Here is a 5,079-nt window from a genome sequence, read left to right on the forward strand (position 1 = left end):
TCAATTGTTCTTGAGCAATCTTTGTGCAATTTTTGGTAGGATTCCATATACCTTGTGTTGCTGTTTTTATTTTAGGTATTTGAGTCCTTATTGCAATTTTATTTGGTTCATTTTATGCTCTTTGAGTCTTTTAATTTCTGAATCTATATATGTTTTGTTTAGTCATGTTTTTCCAAAATGTCATCATATCATAGTGGTACTTTGTTTGGATTATTTGTTTCTTGATTTTGGTGTAAATATTTGATTTGAATCTGCTGTGTTTTTGATCCTTTGGTGCCTTTTATTTTTAGCTTGAGTTCATATTTGTGTTTAGATCTACACAAATTCCTTTTCATCAAATTCCATTGTCTTTGTCTTTTGGTATCTTGCTGTTTTTTCCAGTTTTTACAAAATCTCCTGTTTTACATAACTTTGTGTTGGCTGTTTTGTTTAAGAAAATTATTTTCCTACATAGGAACTTTCTGATTCTCTGGATTATGCAAGATTGAGGTGTTACAGAAAAGACAAAAAAAGAATCAGCTCAAAAGAGTCAATAGAAAAAAAAATGATAAATATTATAAAAACAGTGTGCAAATCTGGGCGCTACAGTTGGCGTAACTGAACACTGATTTTGAAAAATTTATTATAAAAAAATGGTTCATGCGTTTGGAGTGAAACCAACGCCAGAATTTAGTTGAGATCTTGAATTTTTTTGCATATAAATTTTCAGAAGAAAATCTTAAAAGGGCAGCTCAGCATAAATCAGGGAAAATCACGTTCTCTGGCCCACAACAATTTTTCAGTGGTGCTGTTTTTTGATTTTAAAATCAATTCTAGTGCTATTCTTAGGATCCATTTTGTGTGCCTACCTTTCTTTGAGTACCTTTATTTGCTTGTCTAATATTTCTTTGGAACTCTTTCTAGTTGTCACAATTTAACTCCATTTGTGTGGTACAGTTTTTCCAAATAAATTGTTTCTTGCTTTAATTCTTTGGCCTCTAAATTTGGTGTTGGATTGATTCACAATTGGTGCTTATTTGAGTGGTGATCCTGCCTGTTGACCGAAACGCTGGAGCTTTGCCTCGTCAAACTTGGATCGACTTCTGCGCCGTGTTAGCCTCCGTCCTTCACCGCGATCCACCTCAAGAACCTGCAAAAGACGAAACGGCGCCGCTGCGGCCGATCACGCTCCGACGCCCAAGTCAGCGACTGAACCACCAATTACTTAAGAGTAAAACTCAAGAACTCTAAGGAACCGTGACAAGTTCTCTCTCAGCGTACTCTCGTTCTCGCAGTTGTAAAGAAGTAATCTAAACGCGTGCGTACCTCAGAAGTTCGTTGGAAACTCTTATATACCTGGGCACTTTCTCTCTCCTGGCAGTTACACATCTGGACACGTGGCTCGCATCCAGCTGTACACGTGCCATCATCTGGAGCATCCTTGACTTGGGCGCTACTTCTGACTCTTCTTTGGCTAAGTTACTTATGCATGATATACTCAGTGCATAGTTGCCTTGGAGCGTGATCTCTTCTGGGTGGCGAGTTCGGGTGCCTTCGTACACACCTTCCCTTTGGTCTCGCCGGCCGCCTTCATGATCTGCCCTACCTGTTTCACCGTGTATGTTCAAGTGTGCTATCTCCCGAGCTCATCCTCTGGCCATCTGGGAAATGACCATCTGCCTTCATCTTCGGCGATGTCCTTGTTTCGGCGATCTCTAATCACTTTGTCGCCTGGGTTCGCATCTGGCGACTTCATCTTCAACCCGGTGACCGCCGGTTAAGGTATGCTGGAGGTCGGAGCACGCCAACTTAATAACTGGCGACTACACGAGCCCCCCGACTTCCTTCCCTTCTGCCAGCCAGGTGTCCCGTTTAGCACGCCTATATGACAGCTTGATGCCACGTCATCACTTCCGACTACCAGGGCGGTACACAAGCCCCCCAGTCTTAAGCGAAGACTTGTCCAGCGAAAAGACCAAAGGAGCCACGTCAATACCGATCTACGTGGCGCTGGCGCAGAATTCCAAACGTTTGTACTTTCTGCTTTCCTGACGCTCCACCAAACATTCTCCCAATCGCTCGACACGTGTCTTCATCAACGGTTGCCTTTAGTTGTCGTTTGCGCTTCCAAAACCATTTGAAAAACCCTTAAACCCATTTCACTTCTACTGTTCCATCACCTCTTTGCCTTCTCAAACACTCTGTGTTTTTCTGCAAAAACCCACGAAGCTCTTCAACCTTCTGACTCCTCAACTTTCTTCAGCGTTCGTCTGATCATCAAAAGGTACCCCCTTTACTTCTTCTGTTGAGTTTTCCTGCATTTTAACCGATTCGCATCATCCATTAACTGCCTGGTGCATACGCTGTGGGTTGTTTCTCCTGCTTCTCCCTTCTCGTTCGTTCGTTTTTTCATCCTTCTTTCACAATCGAGTCAGCCTCTGCGAACTCTGCTCACCTTTCCCTTTCTTCTTCCTTTGCAGTTTCCGCGATGGCTCGCTCAAAGATCACCCCAAATCCTCCTCCCTCGTCACGAAACCCTCCGTCTCAAGCTCATAACCCACCACGAGCACCTGGTGCTTCTTCTTCCCAGGCTGAGAGGCCTACAACCTCTCGCCCTGACCTGGCTCAGGCTACTCCACCGGTCGCCGGAGGAGCCTCCATCCCTACCCCAGATTATAAGATGCTATACCCCTGGGCCAACTCGACTTTGCTGAAGGAGACTTCTTCAGTAAATTCTGCAGGGGCAGTTCTTCGATTGAAGAAAGGGGATGAGCCCCACCTGTCGTTTCATAAGGAGCACGATGACAAGCTGATGGTGCTACCTTGTCCCCCCGACGTGCCAGTTTGTGCAGACGACAAAGGGAACAACGGCGAGTTGTTCTGCTTTGTATACACCACTTTATTCAAGAAGGTGAAACTTAGGTTTCCCTTCACTCGTTTTGAAAGGGAGCTACTTACCGAGCTCGACATCGCCGCCGCCCAGCTCCATCCCAACAGCTGGGCATTCGTGCGGGCGTTTCAAATCATGTGCGCACATTTGGGACTTCCAGCGTCAGTGGACGTTTTTCTTTTCCTTTTTGAAGCTAAACACCCAGGAGATCGCCTGTGGGTGAGTCTGAACGGGATTGCTGGGAGGTCGATCCTCTCTATCTTCCAGCAATCCTACAAGGATTGGAAGGGCAAATTTGTCCAAGTGCGCCCAAACGACCAGGACGCCTCGCTGCTCGACGGTTTTCCCTTGTACTGGGTAAACAAGGGAAATAAAGAATCCAAAGGAAGCTTCAGGAGGCCAAGAAGCCCTGACAACATGGGTGCTTTGGACAAAGATCTGTGCCTCTTCTGGAAGAGCGTGGCAGACGCCAACATTACCTTTCTCACCACTGCGCTCATCTCCTTCGAGTTCTTCGAAGATCAACTCGAGGCTCGCATAGGTTAGTGCTTATCTCAACGCTTAAGTTTTTGCCCTGTGTTGTACCTCTGTTTGTTGTTGCTCTTAACCTGGTTTGTTGCGCACAAGACTTGAGTTTTATTTTCTGCATCACTTGTTTGTCTCATCTGCATACTTGCTCATGCGTTTATCTTTCTCTTTGTGCTGACCTGTATACCTTTGTATTATGCAGATCTAATGTTGGGCAAGGGAAAACTGGCTGAATTGAGGGCACTCGCCCGAGCCCATGGGTTGGCGTCGGGCTCTCACACCGTTCCCAATTCAGTGGTGGAGATCGCCGCTGCCCAGGGCAGATCGCCCCCTAAAGGCCCAGCTCCTTCCGAGGCCCAACCCGCCCAACAACGCAAGAAGCTCATCCTCAGGAAGCCAAAGAGGAAAACCCCTCAGGTGGTCCATGAGGATGAAGAAGAAGACGATGAGGCAACAGAAGATGGCCTCATCACCAAAAGAAAGAGGGTGGCGCCTTCTTCACCACCTGCTCCACCTCCTCCTCCAACATCAACACCACCTTCCTCGCCAGCTCCACCTCCAACATTGCCTCCTCCCCCAGTTCCCACATCGCCAGTCCAAGCAGTTCCCTTGGCGGCGGCATTTCCTGTGGTTGAGGTTGTTGAGCCCAACTTCATGGAGAACCCCCCGAGCGCCTCCAGGCCATATGTTTCTGCTGGAGGGGGTCCTCCTTCAACCGCCTCAACTGCTAAAGCTGTACCAGGCGAGAATGAAGGCGCTCACAACTCGCCTATCATGATTACCGAGTCCCCCTCGTCACCACCGCGTCAAGAAGCTCCAACTCAACAGCCAACTCAAGAAGGTGGTGGCGAGAACCAGCAACAGGCTCCCCTAGTGCTTCCACAAGCAGATCTCTCCCTTGCAGTCAAAAGAGTGTGGGAACCCTTCTCAGCAAAACTCAAGATGATGGTAGAGGATTTTCCCTCCATCATATCAAAAGCTGTGGACACTTCCAACAAAAAACTCCAGGATGACATCTTCGTGCTCCAAGAGGAGAATCGCACAATAAGGATTGAGGCGGAGAAGTTGTCCTGCAACCTCATGCTGGCTGAAATCGATCATTCCCGAGTGGAGGATGCCATGAGCACCGAGCTTCGGGCGCGCAAGGAGGCCACCGATCTACGCCATAAGGTCCCCTATCGCGTCAAGGTGGCTGACCTGGAGGCGTTGATCAAAGCAGATGCCGCCAAGGTAAAAACCCTTGAGAAGAGGTCAGCAGATCGGGAGGTCTTCTTGGGGAAAGTTGGAAAGGAGAGAGACGACACCATGGCCAAACTCGCCGAGGCCAAAGATGAAAGTGGGAAGATCACCACAAAGCTGGCCCAGGCGCAGGCGGAATCCAAGAAGGTTGCTGAAGACCTCCTTCAAGCTCGTGAAACAACCGAAGAACTCAAGAAACAAGCTGAAGAGCTAAAACAGCAGAACGAGGGGCTCAAGAAGCAGATTGAAGAACTCGAGCTGAGCTCCGCCCAGATCCTTGCCGCTGGGTTTGACGCTGCTTTGGAACAATTCGCCTGCCAGTACCCTGGCTTGGATCTCTCCATGGTGTCGCTGAACAACGAAGTGGTGGACGGGAAGATTGTTCCTTCTTTGAGACTAGCTGCTCGCTGCTTCCCTTCATCACTTACTCATCTGCCTCTTTC

Source organism: Phaseolus vulgaris, chromosome 11 (genome assembly GCF_000499845.2).
Source record: "Phaseolus vulgaris cultivar G19833 chromosome 11, P. vulgaris v2.0, whole genome shotgun sequence".
NCBI lineage: Eukaryota > Viridiplantae > Streptophyta > Magnoliopsida > Fabales > Fabaceae > Phaseolus > Phaseolus vulgaris.